The sequence below is a fragment of the Hyla sarda genome, chromosome 2 (assembly GCF_029499605.1).
Source record: "Hyla sarda isolate aHylSar1 chromosome 2, aHylSar1.hap1, whole genome shotgun sequence".
In the NCBI taxonomy this organism is placed as follows: Eukaryota; Metazoa; Chordata; class Amphibia; order Anura; family Hylidae; genus Hyla; species Hyla sarda.
This window is the reverse complement of record NC_079190.1, coordinates 503,173,103-503,195,641: the sequence shown is the minus strand read 5'-3', so window position 1 is coordinate 503,195,641 and position 22,539 is coordinate 503,173,103. Positions and strand designations below refer to the sequence as shown.

Here is a 22,539-nt window from a genome sequence, read left to right as displayed (position 1 = left end):
AACTCATGTGAGTTTTCATTATATGTTCATGCACAATTACTTTATTAAAGCTTGTGGGTTCACCATAAAGAGAATATACATGGGAAATTAGGGATTTTTGGATTCCTATTAATAGGGATCTATAGGTTGATAAATTAATTTAACCCTCCATATATTGGTCCGAATAGTGAAGAATAATTCTAACCAAAATACCAGATACTTAAAGGAGTACTCCGGTGGAAAACACATTTTTTTAAATCAACTGGTGCCACAAAGTTAACAGAAGAAAATGTAGATAAACCGGCTTCCTAGAACTTCAATTCTTTATTGAATACATTTTAATGGATTAAATAAAGAATTGAAGTTCTGGGAATCTGGTTTATCTACATTTTCTTCTACTGTTCCTGTCTGGGTTCTGGCCCCACTTCTCTCCGTGCTTCCTTGGAAGGATCCTCCAGGATCGGATGATTGATTGTAACACACTGTGAGCTGACTGCTTGCTTTCTTACTTCTGCCACAAAGTTAAACAGATTTATAAATTACTTCTATTTAAAAATCTTAATCCTTCCAGTACTTTTCAGCTGCTATATACTACAGAGGAAGTTGTATTTCTTTCTGGAGTTCTTTTCAGTCTGACCACAGTGCTCTCTGCTGACACCTCTGTCCATAAAACGAACTGTCCAGAGCAGGAGAGATTTTCTATAAGGATTTGCTCGTACTCTGGACAATTCCAGACATAGACAGAGGTGTCAGCAAAGAGCACTGTGGTCAGGCAGACAAGAGGCTATATGCACAGCAGAGGTGAGAGTTATGTTAAACTCATGATGTATGTTAGGGACCCATCCAAAAACGGCCACCTCCACGTGGTGGATGGGGGGGGACACGTTTTGATCAAAAAGTGCGCTGAGAGCCTTAAAAAATTCTGATAAAAAAATTCTGAGATAAAAAAAAATATTTTGAATTTTTTTTTCTTTTTTTTTTATATAATGTGCAGCTGCAATCTTTGTGTTTGTATACTTTGCATTTGCCATAGCAGCATGCACCCGTGTATTAGGAAGTTGTGCTGGCGATTTGTGTTTTTTGTTTTATGTAACTTTGAGGGAATGGCACCCTCTCTAGCCATGCACCCCTCCCCCTTTTCCCAGGAGGGACTTTAAATTGATAATGGATCTAGCATAACACCCAGACAAGAGGCTATATGCACAGCAGATGTGAGAGTTATGTTAAACTCATGATGTATGTTAGGGACCCATCCGAAAACGGCCACCTCCACGTGGTGGATGGGGGGACACGTTTTGATCAAAAAGTGCGCTGAGAGCCTTAAAAAATTCTGATAAAAAAATTCTGAGATAAAAAAAAATATTTTGAATTTTTTTTTCTTTTTTTTTTATATAATGTGCAGCTGCAATCTTTGTGTTTGTATACTTTGCATTTGCCATAGCAGCATGCACCCGTGTATTAGGAAGTTGTGCTGGCGATTTGTGTTTTTTGTTTTATGTAACTTTGAGGGAATGGCACCCTCTCTAGCCATGCACCCCTCCCCCTTTTCCCAGGAGGGACTTTAAATTGATAATGGATCTAGCATAACACCCAGACAAGAGGCTATATGCACAGCAGATGTGAGAGTTATGTTAAACTCATGATGTATGTTAGGGACCCATCCGAAAACGGCCACCTCCACGTGGTGGATGGGGGGACACGTTTTGATCAAAAAGTGCGCTGAGAGCCTTAAAAAATTCTGATAAAAAAATTCTGAGATAAAAAAAAAAAAAAAAAAAATTTATTTTTTTTCTTTTTTTGATATAATGTGGCGCTGCAATCTTTGTGTTTGTAGACTTTGCATTTGCCATAGCAGCATGCACCCGTGTATTAGGAAGTTGTGCTGGCGATTTGTGTTTTTTGTTTCAGGCAGAAAAGAATTCCAGAAAGAAATACAACTTCCTCTGTAATATACAGCAGCTGTTAAGTACTGAAAGGATTAAGATTTCTAAACAAAACTGATTTACAAATCTGTATAACTTTGTGGCACCAGTTGAAAAAAAAAAAATATTATTTCCACTGGAAAACCCCTTGTCGGTGATCGCTGTGATTCGCCAGTCAATTCTGACCAGCGAATCACGGCTTTTCCAGGTCAATAAGGTCACTGGTGACCAGGTGACTCGGAAAATAAAGGTGATTGCTGACACTGGACCAATCACCATTGCCCAGCACGAGTGAGGTGGCACTGGTGCCACCTCGCGATCCCCGTGATTGATCGGCCTAGAGTGGCTGACCAATCTCGGGTCCCGCTGGGCGGGTGATGGGCAGCGGCGATGATCACCTTATAGGCAGCAGGGTCCGGAGGTGACAGCAGTGGTTGAGGATGGGCAGCAGTGGTGGGCAGCGGCAGCAGGTCAAGGGGAGAAGCAGCAGGAGGTAATGCCTGTGTGCCTTCTGCTGTTGCATTAGTGCAACTTCCAGCAAAAAAAAAATGTGCCTCCAGCAGCTGCAAAACTACAACTCCCAGCACGCACTGACAACCAAAGGGCTTGCTAGGAGTTGTAGTTATGCAACAGCTGGAGGCACAACTACAACTCTCAGCCTGCCCTTTGGCTGTCTGTGCATGCTGGGACTTGCAGTTATGCAACAGATTGAGGCACATTTTTTCTATGAAAAAGTGTGCCTCCAGCGGTTGCATAACTACAACTCCCAGCATGCCCTTCGGCTGTCAGTGGAACAGTGGTCTGTGAAAATGAAAATGTTTTATTTCTTATTTGCACAGCCCACTGTTCCAAAGATCTGTAAAAGGCCAGTGTGGGGGGCGGGGCACTTTTCTGGCACCATGGGGGCTTTTTAAATGCACATGGCCCCCGACTTCCATTCCAACCAAATTCTCTCTCCAAAAGCCCAATGTCGCTACTTCTCTTTTGAGCCCTGTAGTGCGCCTGCAGAGCACTTTACGTCCACATATAGGGTATTTCCTTACTTAAATTTGTAAAAATTCTCCTTGTGAAAATGAAAAATTTGGGGTAACAGCAGCATTTTAGTGATAAAAAATAAAACTTTAATGGGAATTCGTCAAACACCTGTGGGGTGTTAAGGCTCACGTTACCCCTTGTCACATTCCTTGAGGGGTGTAGTGGAAACCAGAATAGAACATGGTTAAACCAATCAACGCCACAAGGTAACCACAAATGTGGTAGGTGCGCATACTGTAAACATATGCTCACCGGGAAAAACTTCAAAGTAATCCAAGCAAGGAAGAGATAGAGGAGGCACAGTTCACTAATGTAATATAGATGGAGAAATTACATGGATGCAACTCAAGCAATAAAAAAAATGCATAGGATGGTATAAGTGGTGCACCGATCAGAAAAATGAGTACTAAAAATGATAGTAAATGAGATATGATAATCCCGCACTCACCGTGTCCATCGCTGAATCAATGAAGGCGCATGGAAGGAAAAAAAATTGGGCTACAAATTTTAGGGGTACTTTTCTCCTATTGCCTCTTGTGAAAATAAAAAATTTGGGATAACACCAGCATTTTAGTAAAAAATAAAAAGGAAAATTTTTCATTTCCATGTCAAACTTTAAAGGAAATTCGTCAAACACCTGTGGGGTGTTAAGGCTCACTATACCCCTTGTTACGTTCCTTGAGGGGAGTAGTTTCCCAAATGGTGTGCCATGTGTTTTTTTTTTTTTGCTGTTCTTGCTCAAAAATGCAACATGCCCCCCAAAAACCATTTCAGCAAAATTCTCTGTCCAAAAGCCAAATTTATCTCCTTCTCTTCTGAGCCCTGTAGTGCGCTCACGGAGCACTTTACATCCACATATGGGGTTACAAATTTTGGGGGCTTTTTTTCCTATTACCTTCTGGGAAAATGAAAAAATTGGGATAACACCAGCATTTTAGTGGGGAAAAAATACGCTTTTCATTTTCACATCACAAAAATTCATCAAATACCTGTGAGGTGTTAAGGCTCACTGTACCCCTTGTTACGTTCCTTGAGGGGTTAAGTTTCTCAAATGGTGTGCCATGTGGGAGGTTCTTTGCTGTTCTGGCACCATGGGGGCTTCCTAAATGGCCCCCAAAAACCATTTCAGCAAAATTCTCTCTTCAAATTCTCTCTTCAAAACCCCAATGTGGCTCCTTTCCTTCTGAGCCCCCCGTAGATAACTTTATATCGCCATATGAGGTATTTCAATTCTTGAAATTGGGTACAAATTTTGGGGGACTTTTCCTCATTTTACCCCTTGCAAAAATGAACAAATGGTACTACAAGACCAAGACCTAAAGGGTTAACCTTTCCGAATGTCCTTTTGAATTCTTTGAGGGGTGCAGTTTCTATAGTGGGTTATTTATGGAGGATTTCTTACAGAAGGGCAACTCAAATCCATGTCAAACTGAACTGGTCACAAAAAAATACAGATTTTGAATTTTTTGTGAACATTTGGAAAATTGCTGCTATACTTAGAAGGCCTCTAATGTCTTCAAAAAGGAAAAACATGAAAACATTATGATGCCAACATAAAGTAGACGTATTGTATATGTGAATTAATATATCATTTATTTTGGTATGCGCAATTTCCTTAAAAATTTTCATGACATTTTTGTATTTTTCACAAGGAAATGATGCAATGATCAACGATCATTAAATCTTAAATTAGAATATGTCATGAAAAAACAATCACGGAATCAAATTCATTAGTAAAAGCATCCCAGAGTCATTAATGCATTAAGTGACACAGGTCAGGTTTGCAAAAAATGGCTGTGTCCTTAAGGTCAAAGGGGTTAAGCCATTAAGGGGTTAAACCAAATCAGTAATAATAAAATTCCAGAACTGTAATAATAAACATGTCCACACATGACTTCCCTTCTCCTAATCTTCACCACAGGCTGACTGAGCTGGAGACACCAGAGTCCTGTATTTAGGGGGAAAAACCTGTTCCCGTCGTTGGGCCTGTAGCCAATCAGAATGCTGTTGGGGGGCAGAAGCATCGCTGGGCAGAAGATCTCGGTTGCTGGGCAGAATCTGGACATCCAATCAGAACCAGGAATCCATCTCTTATCAGAACAGCTGTTGCTGGGCAGAATAACTAAGTACAGAAACAACCTGTGGGGAAAAGGTGGGGGAGGGGGAGAGCACAACAACATGTATACTGGAAACCATGATGTCTTGCGTCCCTCCACCTCCAGACATGACACCATACACAGAACTCTCCATCTTTATCTCACATAGATGTAATTCTCCAAATTATATCACATACAACCTATTATAAGGATTTCACAGACCAAACCTCCATATTTCCTGCACATATAAAGAAGGTTTATGACACAAAGAGGAACGAGACCTCAACATGACAGAAAATGACAATACATGAGGACGACTCTAGGTGAATAAATGTAAAAATATTTAATATACAATGATAGCTCATGCAAGGGTATACAAGATGGCTGACAAGAGTCAAACCTAAAATGGATGCCATGACCTTTAAAACAGTTAAGCTATAGCTGAATACTATAGATAGATATTGCTTAGCTAGAGCTATGCATACTATTCTAGGATAGTCACGGTTGAACCTACAGGCCTACCATATTTGTACAGGGAAGTAATGTCCAATCGGATTACAAGTTAAGCAGGACATAATGTTTACACTCTTAAGGTAAATATATATATATATATATATATATATATATATATATATATATATATATTCAAGCCAACCCACTAGAAGGAGATATATAGAGACAAGTATATTTATGGATATAAGACTTAGTATAACCACGCCCACATATGTAAAGAACACACCCATAAGTGTGGAATATAAGAAGACTGCATCACCAGGGGGCAGCTTCATTCATTAAGTAACAAGGAAGCAAGACTGATGGAGGAAGCCAAGCCAAGCTAAAGAGGAAGGAGGCGGAGCCAAAACCAGTCTGAAGAAGGAGGAAGCCATCTTAGATGAACTTTCCATGATGGATCCAGTCCACACAAACCTGTTGGTGAGACGGTTCTAAGAACATACCTACACCTCCCACTGTCATTATTGTAACATTTATGCAACTGTTATTTATACAAGATTTACTAATTTGTTCTGTCTGCCATATTTGTCTATGAGCCTATAATAAATGTATAATTGTTTACTTAATTAGAGTAAATAATTTATTTCTCTCTAATGGTGACCGTGTCACACAATATGACCGGTATAATTATCTAACAGTATTCCATGGATTACAGTAGGCAGTGCCGTCCTGAACCTCACTGAGATATGAAGGGGGGGGGGTCTACTATTCACAATATATGACACTGACCTGAAAACACAACTTTTATTTCTTCAAAATAAAAAAAATAAAGAGATTTTTTCAAATTAAGTTTTACTACTTTTAAGCCGTTGGTAATCCTCAGATTTTATGATTTTTTGCACACATTCAAGGCCCCCAGTGCCAGAGGCAGCAAAACAACCCAAAACATCACTGACCTCCACCATATTTCACTGTAGGTACTGTGTTCTTTTCTTTGTAGGCCTCATTCCGTTATCGGTAAACAGTAGAATGATGTGCTTTACCAAAAAGATCTATCTTGGTCTCATCTGTCCACAAGACAGAAGGATTTTGGCTTAATCTAGTTCATTTTGATTTTTATATTGCCCACACTTGTTACTTGCCCTAGGTGAGTTTAACCCCTTAAGGACGCAGGACGTAAATGTACGTCCTGGTGAGGTGGTACTTAACGCACCAGGACGTACATTTACGTCCTATGCATAACCGCGGGCATCGGAGCGATGCCCGTGTCATGCGCGGCTGATCCCGGCTGCTGAACGCAGCCAGGGACCCGCCGGCAATGGCCAACGCCCGCGATCTCGCGGGCGTCCGCCATTAACCCCTCAGGTGCCGGGATCAATACAGATCCCGGCATCTGCGGCAGTGCGCGATTTGAATGAATGATCGGATCGCCCGCAGCGCTGCTGCGGGGATCCGATCATTCATAACGCCGCACGGAGGTCCCCTTACCTTCCTCCGTCCGGCTCCCGGCGTCTCCTGCTCTGGTCTGTGATCGAGCAGACCAGAGCAGGAGATGACCGAAAACACTGATCTGTTCTATGTCCTATACATAGAACAGATCAGTATTAGCAATCATGGTATTGCTATGAATAGTCCCCTACGGGGACTATTCAAGTGTAAAAAATTTTTTTTTTAAATGTAAAAGTAAAAGTAAAAAAAAGTGAAAAATCCCCTCCCCCAATAAAAAAGTAAAACGTCCGTTTTTTCCTATTTTACCCCCAAAAAGCGTAAAAAAAATTTTTTATAGACATATTTGGTATCGCCGCGTGCGTAAATGTCCGAACTATTAAAATAAAATGTTAATGATCCCGTACGGTGAACGGCGTGAACGGGAAAAAAAAAAGTCCAAAATTCCTACTTTTTTAATACATTTTATTAAAAAAAAATTATAAAAAAATGTATTAAAAGTTTTTTATATGCAAATGTGGTATCAAAAAAAAGTACAGATCATGGCGCAAAAAATGAGCCCCCATACCGCCGCTTATAGGGAAAAATAAAAAAGTTAGAGGTCATCAAAATAAAGGGATTATAAACGTACTTATTTGGTTAAAAAGTTTGTGATTTTTTTTAAGCGCAACAATAATATAAAAGTATGTAATAATGGGTATTATTTTAATCGTATTGACCCTCAGAATAAAGAACACACGTCATTTTTACCATAAATTGTACGGCGTGAAAACGAAACCTTCCAAAATTAGCAAAATTGCGTTTTTCGTTTTAATTTCCCCACAAAAATAGTGTTTTTTGGTTGCGCCATACATTTTATGATATAATGAGTGATGTCATTACAAAGGACAACTGGTCGCGCAAAAAACAAGCCCTCATACTAGTCTGTGGATGAAAATATAAAAGAGTTATGATTTTTAGAAGGCGAGGAGGAAAAAATGAAAACGTAAAAATTAAATTGTCCTTAAGGCCAAAATGGGCTGAGTCCTTAAGGGGTTAAAGGAGCATCACATGCTTGAAACAATCTTCTTTTTCCACAATTTTGAAAGGGTGCCAATAATTGTGTCAAGCCCATTTTTGGAGTTTGGTGACATTATGTCCAATTACCTTTTTTCCCTCCCTTTTTTGGTTTAGTTCCAATACAAACAAAGGGAATAAACATGTGTATAGCAAAACATGTGTTACTGCAATCTTTTCTGTGAGAAATACTTCATTTTCTTGAAAAATTTCAGGGGTGACAACATTTACGGCAATGACTGTATATTTCTATATAATGAAAAAATATAAGGGGGAGATTTATCAAAACCTGTCCAGAGGAAAGTTGCTGAGTTGCCCATAGCAACCTATCAGATCGCTTCTTTCATTTTGCAGATTCCTTGTCAAAAATGAAAGAAGCAATCTGATTGGTTGCTATGGGCAACTCAGCAACTTTCCTCTGGACAGGATTTGATAAATTTCCCCCATAATATCTTACAATTCCTTCTACTTCCAGTCACCTCAGAGATGTTCTAGTCACCATACATGGACCCTCCGCACACTGAGGTCTCTATCTCCAGTCAGTGTCTCCAGTGTCCCAAGTATATTCTCCTGGTAAGTTCCCCCCATATGAGCCATGCTGGGGTCTTTTATACCCTCCTCCACCTACAATATGTAACCTAAACTACAGGAAGATATATGACAGAGCCCCTTATAATAGAGGGGACACACAGAATTACCCCTCCCCCTTTATTTTAGTCATGGTTGTCATTAAACATTTATTGGTTCGGTCCAGTCTCCCCCCTCCTTTATTCTATTCCTCAGGTGGTCTTACCCCAGTTGTTGCTGGGCAGATTCTCCAGCCAGAGGCTCTGTTGCCGGGCAGAAAAGATCCAGTGATTGCAGCTGATTGGATGAACATTTAGGGGATGTTAAGATGTCAGGAATTCTGGATAGATGCAGAATTCCGCTTCCGGATTAACCCCTTAACGACAAAGAACGTAAATGTACGTCCTGGTGCGATGGTACTTAACACAACAGGACGTACACGTATGTCCTGTACATGACTGCGAGCACAGGCGAGGTGCTTGCGTCATGCACAGCAGGTCCCAGCTGCTATCAGCAGCCAGGAACGCAACGGTAATGGATAGGAGATAAGATGTCTTAGCGCTGGAGTACCCCTTTAAGAAGGTTACACTACAGAGATAGATAGATATATACAATGGTCTCAAAACTGTAGCAAAACTACAACTCCTAGCATGCCCAAACAGCTGTTTGCTGTCTGGGCATGCTGGGATTTGTAGTTTTGCAACATCTGGAGGGCCACAGTTTGGAGATCACTGTGCAGTGGTCTATAAACTGTAGCCCTCCAGATGTTGCAAAACTGCAAATCCCAGCATGCCCAAACAGCAAACCGCTGTCTCGGCATGCTGGGAGCTGTAGTTGCGTACCTCCAGCTGTTGCATAACTACATCTCCCAGCATGCCCTTCAGTGATCAGTACATGCTGGGAGTTGTAGTTTTGCAACAGCTGGAGGCACACTGGTTGGAAAATATTGAGTTAGGTAACAGAACCTAACTGAAGGTTTTCCAACCAGTGTGCCTCCAGCTTTTGCAAAAGTACAACTCCCAGCATGCCCTTCAGTGATCAGTACATGCTGGGAGTTGTAGTTTTGAAACAGCTGGAGGATTGTACAGGGTACATTCACAAGGGCAGGTTTACAGTAAGTTCCTGCTTCAAGTTTGGGCTGAGGCAAATTTTTCGCCGCAGTGCAAACTCCTAGGGGAAAACTCACCGTAACCCGCCAGTGCGAATGTACCCTAAAAACACTACACTACACTAACACATAATAAAGGGTAAAACACTACATAAACACCCCCTTACACTGTCTCCCCAATAAAAATGAAAAACTTATTGTACGGCAGTGTTTCCAAAACGGAGCCTCCAGCTGTTGCAAAACAACAACTCCCAGCATTTCTGTACAGCCACTGACTGTCCAGGCATGCTGGGAGTTTAGCAACAGCTGGAGACACCCTGTTTGGGAATCACTGGCATAGAATACCCCTATGTCCACCCCTATGCAATACCTAATTTAGTCCTCAATTGCGCATGGTGCTCTCTCACTCTCGGAGCCCTGTCGTATTTCAAGGAAACAGTTTAGGGTCACATATGGGGTATCTCAGTACTCGGGAGAAATTGCACTACAAATTTTTGGGGGGCTTTTTCTCCTTTTACACCTTATGAAAAGGAAAAGTTGGGGCTACACCAACCTGTTAATGTAAAAAAATAAAAATGTAACACTAACATGCTGGTGTTGCCCCATACTTTTTATTTTTACAAGCGGTTTGTAACAAAATTTGTAACACAATTTCTCCTGAGTACGGAAATACCCCATATGTGGGCGTAAAATGCTCTGCGAGCGCACAACAAGGCTCAAGAGTGAGAGTGCACTATGTACATTTGAGGCCTAAATTGGTGATTTGCACAGGGGTAGCTGATTTTACAGCTGTTCTGCCATAAACGCAAAAAAAGAAATACCCACATGTGACCCCATTTTGGAAACTACACCGCTCATGGAACATGACAAGGGGTATAGTGAGCCTTAACACCCCACAGGTGTTTGACAAATTTTCATTAAAGTTGGATGGGAAAATAAAAAAAAAAATTTTTTTTTACTAAAATGCTGGTGTTCCTCTAAATTTTTCATTTTCACAAGGGAAAATAGGAAAAAAAAGCCCCCCAAAATTTGTAACCCAATTTCTTCTGAGTAAGAAAATACCCCATATGATGGATGTAAAGTGCTCTGTGGGCGAACTACAATGCTCAGAAGAGAAGGAGCGCCATTGGGCTTTTGAAGAGAAAATTTGTCCGGAATTTAAGGCCACGTGTGTTTTCAAAGCCCCCATAGTGTCAGAACAATGGACCCCCCCCCCCACGTGACCCCATTTTGGTAACTACACCCCTCATATAATGTAATAAGGGGTACAGTGAGCATTTACGCCCCACAGGTGGAACAGTGGTCCGTGAAAATTAAACATTTTATTTTTCCTTTGCACAGCCCACTGTTCCAAAGAACTGTCAAACGCCAGAGGGGTGTAAATACTCACTGCACCCCTTATTAAATTCTGTGAGGGGTGTAGTTTCCAAAATGTGGTCACATGTGGGGGGGTCCACTGTTCTGGCACCACGGGGGCTTTGTAAACGCACATTGCCCGTGACTTCCATTCCAAACAAATTCTCTTTCCAAAAGCTCAATGGCACATTGTAGTTCACCCGCAGAGCATTTTACAGCCTAACATGGGGTATTTCCATATTCAGAAGAGATGGTGTAACAAATTTTGGGGGGCATTTTCTCCCATTACCCTTTGAAAAAAAAAATTTTCCCCAAATTTACCATTTTTACATTTACACATCAGATTTTAACAAAAAGTCGTCAAACACCTGTGGGGTGTTAAGGCTCACTGGACCCCTCGTTATGTGCCTTGAGGGGTGTAGTTTCCAAAATGGTATGCTATGTGGGGTTTTCTGCTGTTCTGGCACCATAGGGGCTTTCTAAATGTGACATGCCCCCCAAAAACCATTTCAGCAAAATTCACTCTCCAAAATCCCATTGTCGCTCCTTCTCTTCTGAGCCCTCCTCTACTGCGCCCGCCGAACATTTGACATACACATATGAGGTATTTCCTTACTCAAGAGAAATTGGGTTACAAATTTGGGGGGGGCTTTTTCTCCTATTACCACTTGTAAAAATTTAAAAAACTGGGTCTACAAGAACATGAAAAAAAATGAAGATTTTGAATTTTCTCCTTCACTTTGCTGCTATTCCTGTGAAACACCTAAAGGGTTAACACACTTACTGTATGTCATTTTGGATACTTTGAGGGGTGCAGTTTTTATAATTGGGTCATTTGTGGGGTATATCTAATATGAAGACCCTTCAAATCCACTTCAAAACTGAACTGGTCCCTGAATAATTCCGATTTAGAAAATTTTGTAACAATTGGAAAATTGCTGCTGAACGTTGAAGCCCTCTGGTGTCTTCCAAAAGTTAAAACATCTCAACTTTATGATACAAACATAAAAGTAGACATATTGTATATGGGAATCAATATATAATATATTTGGAATATCCATTTCCTTACAAGCAGAGAGCAAAAAAAAAAAAAAAATGCAACATTTTCAATTTTTTCATAACATTTTTGCATTTTTCACCAAGAAATGATGCAAGTATCAACAAAATTTTACCACTAACAAAGTAGAATATGTCACGAAAAAATAATCTCTTAATGCTTAAAGTGACAGTGGTCAGACGTTGAAAAAATGGCTGGGTCCTTAAGGGGTTAATATCCATAAAAAGAGATTATCTCAATTTGCTTACACCTGGAGTAATGGTGAAATCTACATTTAGATCCCTCGGTTTCAATGATCCTAATTCATAAATCCAATAAAGTTCTAGTTTTTTGAGTACTCTAACTCTGTCTCCTCCTTTCTTTAATGCGGGTACACGATCAGTAATCAGTTTAGAAGACAGGGTTGAACCTGCTCTGACAAGAATCACCAATAATTTTGAGAAAAGGGGTTACCCTAGGGAACTTATGCATCGGAGTAGGACACGTGTACCGACAACAAAAAGGGAGGATTTGCTGAAGCCTAAGCTTAACTCCTTCAGGACGAAGGGTGTACCTGTACGCCCCTCGCCCGATCCCGGTGTTTAAAATAGGGTCACACCGTGACCCCGCATCACACCGGTTCGGTCCCGGCTGCTAACAATAGCTGAGACCCTGGGCTAATATCGTGCAGCACCAATCGTCGTACCGCACGCTATTAACCCTTTAGACGCGGCGATCAAAGTTGATTGCCGCATCTAAAAATGAAAGTAAACGCTTCCCGGCAGCTCAGTCGGGCTGATAGGGACTATCGCGATAAAATCACGATGTCCCGATCAGCTAGGACGCGAGCGGAGGCCCCCTTACCTTGATCCATAGCGTCCGATCGGTGTTTGGTTGCTCCAAGCCTGAGCTACAGGCTTGAGCAATCGAGCCCCTATTACGCTGATCCATGCAAATCTATGGCTTTGCAGTGATCAGGGTAACAGATCAGTGTGTGCAGTGTTATTGGTCCCTATGGGGACTATAACACTGCAAAAAACAAAAGTGTAAAATAAAAAGTTAACCCCTTCCCTAATAAAAGTTTGAATCACCCCCCTTTTCCCATAAAAAAAAACCTGTAAATAAAAATAAACATATGTGGTATCGCCGTGTGCGTAAATGCTAGAACTATAAAAATATATCGTTGATCAAACTGCACGGTCAATGGCGTATGCGCAAAAAAATTCCAAAGTCCAAAATAGCGTATTTTTGGTCACTTTTTATATCATGAAAAAATTTATAAAAAGCGATCAAAAAGTCCGATCAATACAAAAATGGTACCGCTAAAAACTTCAGATCACGTCGCAAAAAATGAGCCCTCATACCTTCCCATACGCGGAAAAATAAAAAAAGTTATAGGGGTTAGAAGATGAGAATTTTTAACGTATTTTCCTGCATGTAGTTATGATTTTTTTCCGAAGTGCGACAAAATCAAACCTATATAAGTAGGGGATCATTTTAACCGTATGGACCTACAGAATAAAGATAAGGTGTAATTTTTACCAAAACATGCACTGCATAGAAACGGAAGCCACCAAAAGTTACACAATTACATTTTCTCTTCAATTTTGTTGCACAATTCATTTTTTTTCCGTTTTACCATGGATTTTTTGGTAAAATTACTAATGTCAAGGCAAAGTAGAATTGGTGGTGCAAAAAATAAGCCATAATATGGAATTTTATGTGCAAAATTTAAAGCGTTATGATTTTTAGAAGGTGATGAGGAAAACCCTGCGTCCTTAAGGGGTTAAAGGGGTTCTCTGGTGCTTTGACATCTTATCCCCTATCCAAAGGTCGCTGGGGACCCCCGGGATCTTGCACGCGGCACCCCGTTTGTAATCAGTTCCCGGAGCGTGTTCGCTCTGGGTCCGATTACCGACGACCACAGGGCCAGCGGCGTGTGACGTTGCGCCTCCGCCCAGTGTGATGTCACGCTCCGCCCCTCAATGCAAGCCTATGGGAGGGGGCGTGACAGTTATCATGCCCCCTCCCGTAGGCTTGCATTGAGGGGCGGAGCGTGACGTCACACGGGGGCAGAGGCATGACATCACACGCCACCGGGCCTGTGGTCGTCAATAATCAGACCCGGAGGGAACACGCTCCTGTGACTAATTACAAACGGGGTGCCGCGCGCATGATCCCGGGGGTCCCCAGCGGCGGGACTCCCATGATCAGGCATCTTATCCCCTATCCTTTGGATAGGGGATAAGATGTCTAAGCATCGGAGAACCCCTTTAAGGATGACTTGCCTAGAATTACATTTGTATCTACCTACAATTACAATTCAGGACCTGTAGCAAATATCCTGAATAAACACTGGTCTATTCTACAAGAATCATTTACTACCATCACTGAATTTAAATGTAAACCATTGATGTCCTACAAATGACCGCCAAATTTAAAGGATAGGTTAGTACGGGGGCGGATGTGTCTTTAAAAAGAAAAGGTGGTACACAAAAATACCTAACAGTGGCTAATAAGGGGTCATACCCCTGCAGGAATTGCGTCAGTTGTGCGTATATGGACAAGGGACCGAGCTTTAAACACCCGACCACGGGGAGGGAATACGGTATCAAGTTTTACTGTGTCTCCTCCTTCGTTGGCTACATACTTACTTGTCCATGTCAACTTATCTATGTTGGTGAAACCACCCTTGAGTTCTAGGTGAGGTTGAACCAACATAGATATAGTATCCGAAAAAAAAACACCTTGACCTGTCTGTATCAAAGCATTTTTGTGAGGAAGTCACGGCGAAAAAGACCTCAGATGTAAAATTACTGATCGTGTACCCGCATTAAAGAAAGGAGGAGACAGAGAGTACTCAAAAAACGAGAACTTTATTGGATTTATGAATTAGGATCATTGAAACCGAGGGGTCTAAATGTAGATTTCACCATTACTCCAGGTGTAAGCAAATTGAGATAATCTCTTTTTATGGATATTAAATAAGTTATTAGGATGTTATTTTTGTGTATGGGTCCCCTATAAATATACCTTCTAGTTCTACATTGCTTCTCAATAGAGTTTTCCTTAACGTGATGAAGTGTCTAATAACTGTTTATTTCTTCCATAGATCAAGCAGAGGTTGGAGAACGTCTTACAATCACCGCGTATCCCACGTGAGAATTGGATATCTACAAATATACTCACTCATTATATTGTTATTCTTCAGACTATAATGTTTCTATCTATAAATGTGTTAAAAAAAAATTCTAAATTCTTTTTATAATTAAGGTATGGCTTATGGGCTTTCCTTTACCTTCACCAAGATGACCCCCGCTAGCGCCATTTCGCTTTGCGCGGTTGCGCCGATCACGTGGTGCGAGGAGCAGACGCTTGTGGGCGCTCCTTTCCCTTCACCAAGATGGCTGCCGCTAGCGCGATGTCGCTTTTATGGATCGACCAATATCGATTTTTTTTAGGGCCGATACCGATAATCTGTGGCCTTTCAGGCCGATAGCCGATAACTTATACCGGAATATGGGTATAAGTTATCGGCTATTTCTCCACCCCCCCAGGCCCCGAAAAAGCCGCTGCAGATCATTGATTAAACATTAAATCAATGAACTGCAGTGGCTTTTGCTGGGCCAGGCCAGAGACCGCCGCCGCCACCCGCTTCTCTCCCCCTGCCTGTCCGGGGGTCCTCCCAACCACCGCCGCTGACCCCCACCCCGCACCTCACCGCACGCCGCCACCACAGCCGCTGCCGCATTGCCTCCCCCACCCCAGCTGCCCCACTGCCTCCCCCATCCCCGGTTTAATAATTACCTGTTCCCGGGATCCGGGGCCCGTGCTACTTCTGACTTCCGTCCTGCGCTGTCACTCTGCGCACTGACGGTGACGTCGCGTGAGGACGTCACTCATCATTGCGCTGCGCAACGCACAGCGTAACATAGGACGCAGCAGGAGCCAGAAGCAGCGCGGGCCCCAGACCCCTGGAACAGGTAATTATAAAACCGGGGATGGGGGAGGCAATGAGGCAGCGGCGGTGGGGGCGGCTTGCGGTGTGGTGCGGTGCATTATCGGAATATCGGCAAGGTAATTGCCGATACCGATAACGTCCAAAATCATGAATATCGGCCGATAATATCGGCGAAACAGATAATCGGTCGATCCCTAGTCGCTCTGCGCCGATCACGTGGTGTGGGGAGCAGATGCGCTATTGGCCATACAGGTTTCCAAGCCAACACACTGTGTTTGGCAAGCATGGAGACGCCGCAATGGCGGTGAGTGTGACGTTCCTCCTCCTCTTTTCATTGTTTTTATTCCTACACCTGTTTACACCGATTATGTAATTACACTGTCCTATGCATTTTGCACATGTACATAACTTTTATATGAAGATCAGCACCTTAATCACATTGAGCACAGCATAATGCACTTTATATAAACTATATTGTAATATACTACTATTCTGCTTTTGTATTGTTTATAACTTAATTATTGTATCACTTGATTGTTAAATTGATTACTTGTTTTCACATAAATATGTGGCACTTCTCACTGTTTGAATGCTTGAGAAAGCCGGTGAGAGACCGGTGAAACGTTGTATCACTTTTTTGCATGGGACAATAAACAACTCTTGAACTGTCCCTGGAGTGCTGCGGATTTTCTGTGTATGTATCGTCTGGGCAGAACGTGACCGGGTCTGTTGCGCTGGCACCCACTTTACATTTTTGCATTTTTTTGGGTTGTGCTGCCAACTACAAACTTGTAGAAAGATATGAGAGATAGATAGATATGAGAGAGAGATAGATATGAGAGAGAGATAGATAGATATGAATTCGGGTAGAAAAACAGACATGGTGCACATCTACAATCTTGTATAATGATCCAATTGCTTCTCAGCATAATATCAAAAACTAACAGGTTGTTATTATACATTTTTGATCAAAAAGTACAAGCCCACTCGCCACGTCAAGGCCGCCTATTTAGAGTGGGTCCCTAACGTCCCTAGCATAAAATGGCGCAGCACCGAGCGGCGACCACCACCGCCGCAACACCAGTGCCCACAGGGGGAACGACCCACTGGCAGAGCGGCCCCTATGCCACTCAAACCAGTCTATGGGTTGCACCCCCCGACAGACACGGCGCCACGGCAGCAACGGACACCGCACAGCACCACACCAGTGTGAACAAGGTTCATTATACAAGATTGTAGATGTGCACCATGTCTGTTTTTCCACCCGAATTCCCATAGATAGATATGAGATAGATATGAGATAGCTAGATAGATATGAGATAGATAGATATGAGATAGATAGATAGATATGAGATAGATAGATAGATATGAGATAGATAGATAGATATGAGATAGATAGATAGATATGAGATATTAGATAGATATGAGATAGATAGATATTAGATAGATATGAGATAGATAGATATGAGATAGATAGATATGAGATAGATAGATATGAGATAGATATGAGATAGATAGATATGAGATAGATAGATATGAGATAGATAGATATGAGATAGAGATATGAGATAGATAGATATGAGATAGATAGATATGAGATAGATAGATATGAGATAGATAGATAGATAGATATGAGATAGATAGATAGATATGAGATAGATATGAGATAGATAGATATGAGATAGATAGATATGAGATAGATAGATATGAGATAGATAGATATGAGATAGATAGATATGAGATAGATAGATATGAGATAGATAGATAGATATGAGATAGATAGATAGATATGAGATAGATAGATAGATATGAGATAGATAGATATGAGATAGATAGATATTAGATAGATATATATGAGATAGATATGAGATAGATAGATATGAGAGAGATAGATATGAGAGAGATAGATATGAGAGAGATAGATATGAGAGAGATAGATATGAGAGAGATAGATATGAGATAGATATGAGATAGATAGATATTATATATTCATAAATACAAGTGTACGGTGTCCATTTTAGGACAGCATCACCCATCAGCTGTATCTCCGTCAGTTGTCAGGAAAAACAGTGTCCCGCCTCCTCCCTCAGACAAATCACCGTCAGTTTTCAGCCGTACCTCCCTCATCCTTCAGCGTCCCGCCTCCTCCCTCCTCCATCAGCCAGAACCTTTGTCACCCTAAACTCTGTCACGAAAATGAAAGTGCTGAGTCAGCTCCACAGACACTGTGATTGGTTGATGGGAGGGTGTGTGCAGTTCTGCTCCACTGTTTCAGCACACTTCTTTACAAACCCTAATCTCTCATGTACCCAGCTTTTCCCAATTCCTGCAAAACCTAGTTATGTACTCAGCTTTTCCCGATCCCTGCAAAACCTACAGTTATGTACCCAGCTTTTCCAGATTCCTGCAAATCTTACACTCATGTACCCAGCTTTTCCAGATTCCTGCAAATTTCACTCATGTACCCAGCTTTGGCTGGGTTCACACTACGTTTTGTCCCATACGGGAGCGCATACGGCAGGAGGGAGCTAAAACCTCGCGCTCCCGTATGTGACCGTATGCGCTCCCGTATGTCATTCATTTCAATGAGCCGACCGGAGTGAAACGTTCGGTCCGGTCGGCTCATTTTTGCGCCGTATGCGCTTTTACAACCGGACCTAAAACTGTGGTCAACCATTTATACACTTATTCCTCCGCCATTCACTCATATAACTTGTTATTCCACAATTGGCCCCACCAGGTCTCTGTGGGGAAAACATATAGGTGCAGCATCTGTCTATTCCCTGCACTTGTCCTGCTCCAGGACCGGATCCAGGACTGTGGACCAACCAGGTCATCCCAGAGATGTCCCTAATTAAAGGGGCTTATTCTAGGTCCTGGGGGTACATACGGGAGCGCGAGGTTTTAGCTCCCTCCTGCCGTATGCGCTCCCGTATGGGACAAAACGTAGTGTGAACCCACCCTTTTCCAGATTCCTGCAAATCCTTCACTCTCATGTACTTAGTTTTTCCCGATTTGCAGGAATGTGGAAAAGCTAGGCACATGAGTGTAATTTGCAGGAATGTGGAAAAGCTGGGTACATGATTGTAAGATTTGCAGGAATCTGGAAAAGCTCAGCTTTTCCAGATTCCTGCAAAACCTACAGTTATGTACTCAGCTTTTCCTGATGCCTGAAAAACCTACAGTTATGTACTCAGCTTTTCCAGATTCCTGCAAAACCTACAGTTATGTACTCAGCTTTTCCTGATGCCTGAAAAACCTACAGTTATGTACTCAGCTTTTCCAGATTCGTGCAAATCTTACACTCATGTACCCAGCTTTTCCAGATTCCTGCAAATCGGGAAAAGCTGAGTACATGAGAGTGTAGGATTTGAAGGAATCTGGAAAAGCTGGGTACATTAGTGTAAGATTTGCAGGAATCTGGAAAGCTGGGTACATAACTATGTTTTGCAGGAATCGGGAAAAGTTGAGAGCGTAGGTTTGTTTTGCAGGAATCGGTCAAAGCTGGGTACATGAGAGATTAGGGTTTGTAGAGAAGTGTGCTGAAACAGTAGAGCGGGACTGCACACCCTCCCATCAACCAATCACAGTGTCTGTGGAGCTGACTCAGCACTTTCATTTTCGTCTGAGGCGTGACAGAGTTTAGGATGACAAAGGTTCTGGCTGACGCCTCACGGAGGAGGGATGAGGCGGGACGGCGTTTTGGCTGACGGAGGAGGGAGGTACATCTGACGACTGATGCGGTCCTAAAATGGACCCCGTACAAGTGACATCATGACATTAATTTGCATAGTGTTGTGTAGAATAAATGACATCACAATACATAATAGTGTAATACAAATCTCCCAATCAGGGGGATAATACTATATACAAAGCAGATGTAGTGTTATTGTAGACAGATAGAAAGTGCAGGCGGGGGGTATACAGGTATAAAGGAGGGCTCCGCTCTGAGGACATCCCACTCACCCTATGTCCTCCTATTCCACAGCCATCAGGGGTATAGACAAGTGTGCAGAGAAGATTCCGGACTCTGCTATTAGGATTGTTACTGAACACTTCCTGTCACATGATCTCTGTTTGATCATGTGACTCCTGCACAGACTCAGTGACTCAGTGAATCTAGAGTTCCCATAGTAACTGTGGGCAGGAGAAGAAGAAGAAACTTCCCTCCGCCCTCTCCAGCGCTGTATACTAGAACCATTTATACACTTATTCCTCCGCCATTCACTCATATAACTTGTTATTCCACAATTGGCCCCACCAGGTCTCTGTGGGGAACACATATAAGTGCAGCATCTGTCTATTCCCTGACCGGATCCAGGACTGTGGACCAACCAGGTCATCCCAGAGATGTCCCTAATTAAAGGGGCTTATTCTAGGTCCTGGGGGTATAGTTGGGGATGGCCCATAGGGCTCCTCTTCTTCACATCCAATCCCTTATATCCTCAGTGGGTCATATGTACATTATAGTGTATCGGTCACATGTAGTCAGTCTGGGTTACTCCAGTCACTGTCTGTTACCTATTGTGTTTATTATATTGTAATGAAGTAATATATATGTCACACTTTCTCCAATATTCATGTATTCATATAGGTGAGTAGAATATCCCCAGCGCAGGTCCTCCCCCTTTATACCTGTATAGCCCCCCCGCCTGGGACAAGTGGTTCGGGGCTCGGGGAGTCTGACCGGCGGCCATTGTGAAGAGCGTCAGCGGAGACTGTGGGCGGCAAGTTGCAAAACTACATCTCCCAGCATGCCCAGATAGCCTTTGGCTGCCTGAGCATGCTGGGAGTTGTAGTTTTGCAACATCTGGAGGGCCACAGTTTTGAGACCACTGTGCAGTGGTCTCCAAACTGTGGTCCTCCAGATTTTGCAAAACTACAGCTCTCAGCATGCCCAGACAGTCCAGGCATACTGGGAGTTGTAGTTCTGTAACATATGGTCCTTCAGATTTTGCCAAACTACAAATCCAATTATGCCAGGACATACAGGGAGTTGAAGTATTGCAACATCTGGAGGGCCACAGTTTGGAGACCACTACACAGTGGTCTCCAAACTGTGCCGTTCCAGCTGTTGCATAACTACAACTCCCACCATACCCTACGGCTGTCAGTACATGTTGGGAGTTGTGGTTTAGCAACAGCTGGAGTCACACTGTTACCTAACTCAGTGTTTCCCCACCAGTGTGCCTTCAGTTGTAAAAAAGCTACAACTCCCAGCATGCATGGTCTGCCAGTGCATGCTGGGCATTGTAGTTTTGCATTGTAGAGCCATTGTTGAGAGCCATTGACTGTCCAGGCATTCTGGGAGTTTCGCAACAGCTGGAGGCACCCTGTTTGGGAAACACTGTCGTAGAGTATTTTTGGTGGAGGAGGCAAGCGCCATGCTTGTATCCGGGTCCGCCCCCATGCAAATCCCTAATTTAGGCCTCAAATGCGCATGGAGCTCTCACCCTCCGGAGCCCTGTCATATTTCATGACAACAGTTTAGGGCCACATATGGGGTATTTCCGTACTTGGGAGAAATTGTGATACATATTTGGGGGCTTTTTCTATTTTTACCCTTCATGAAAAGGAAAAGTTGGGGGCAAAACCAGCATGTTAGTTTGGAGTTAGTTAGGTGTTGCCCCCCATACTTATAATTTTTACAAGAGGTTAAAAAAAAAAAAAAAAAAAAAAAAAAAAAAGTTATTTTTCATTTGCACGGCCCAGTTTTTCAAAGATCTGTCAAACGCCAGTGGGGTGTAAATGCTCACTGCACCCCTTATTACATTTTGTAAGGGGTGTAGTTTCCGAAATGGGGTCACATGCGTGGGGGTATCTGCTGTTCTGGCAGCATGGGGTCTTTGTAAACGCACTTGGCCCCCGACTTCGATTCCAACCAAATTCTCTCTCCAATATCCCAATGGTGCTCCTTCCTTTCTGAGCCCTGTAGTGCGCCCGCAGAGCACTTTACATCCACATATGAGGTATTTCCATAGCCCCATTTTTTTCATTTTTACAAGGGGTAAAAGGAGATAAAAACACCCACATAACCTAATTTCTCTCAAGTAATGAAATACCTAATATGTGGATGTAAAGTGCTCTGTGGGCGCACTACAATCCTCAGCAGCAAAGGAGCGACATTGGGCTTTTGGAGAGCGATTCTGCTGAAATGGTTTTTGTCGCATTTAGGAAGCCCCCAGGGTGCCAGAACAGCAAAAAAAATATTTAAAAAAATATAAAAAACAAAACCACATGTCGCACTATTTGGGAAATTACACCCTTCAAGGAATGTAACAAGGGGTACAGGGAGCCTTAACATCCCAGATGTGTTTGACAAATTTTCATTAAAGTTGGACGTGAAAATGAAAAATTTAATTTTTTTCACTAAAATGCTGGTGTTACCCCAAATTTTTTACTTTTACAAAAATGCTCACTGTACCCCTTGTAACATTCCTCGAGGGGTGTAGTTTCAAAAATGGGGTCACGTGGAATTTTTTTATTTTGCATTTATGCCAGAAATGCTGCAACTATCAGCCACC

At 42.4% G+C, this 22,539-nt stretch overlaps 1 protein-coding gene across 1 annotated transcript in view; it reads right to left on the bottom strand.

The window, feature by feature from the left end:
- The window catches only part of LOC130357254 (gastrula zinc finger protein XlCGF57.1-like), a 36,892-nt gene extending 16,801 nt beyond the window's left edge, over nt 1-20,091 (bottom strand). The window contains exon 1 of the mRNA XM_056559870.1: nt 19,982-20,091. The gene's annotated coding sequence lies outside the window, so the exon portion shown is untranslated. The remainder of the gene's footprint in view (nt 1-19,981) is intronic.
- Nucleotides 20,092-22,539: the final 2,448 nt, after the last annotated feature.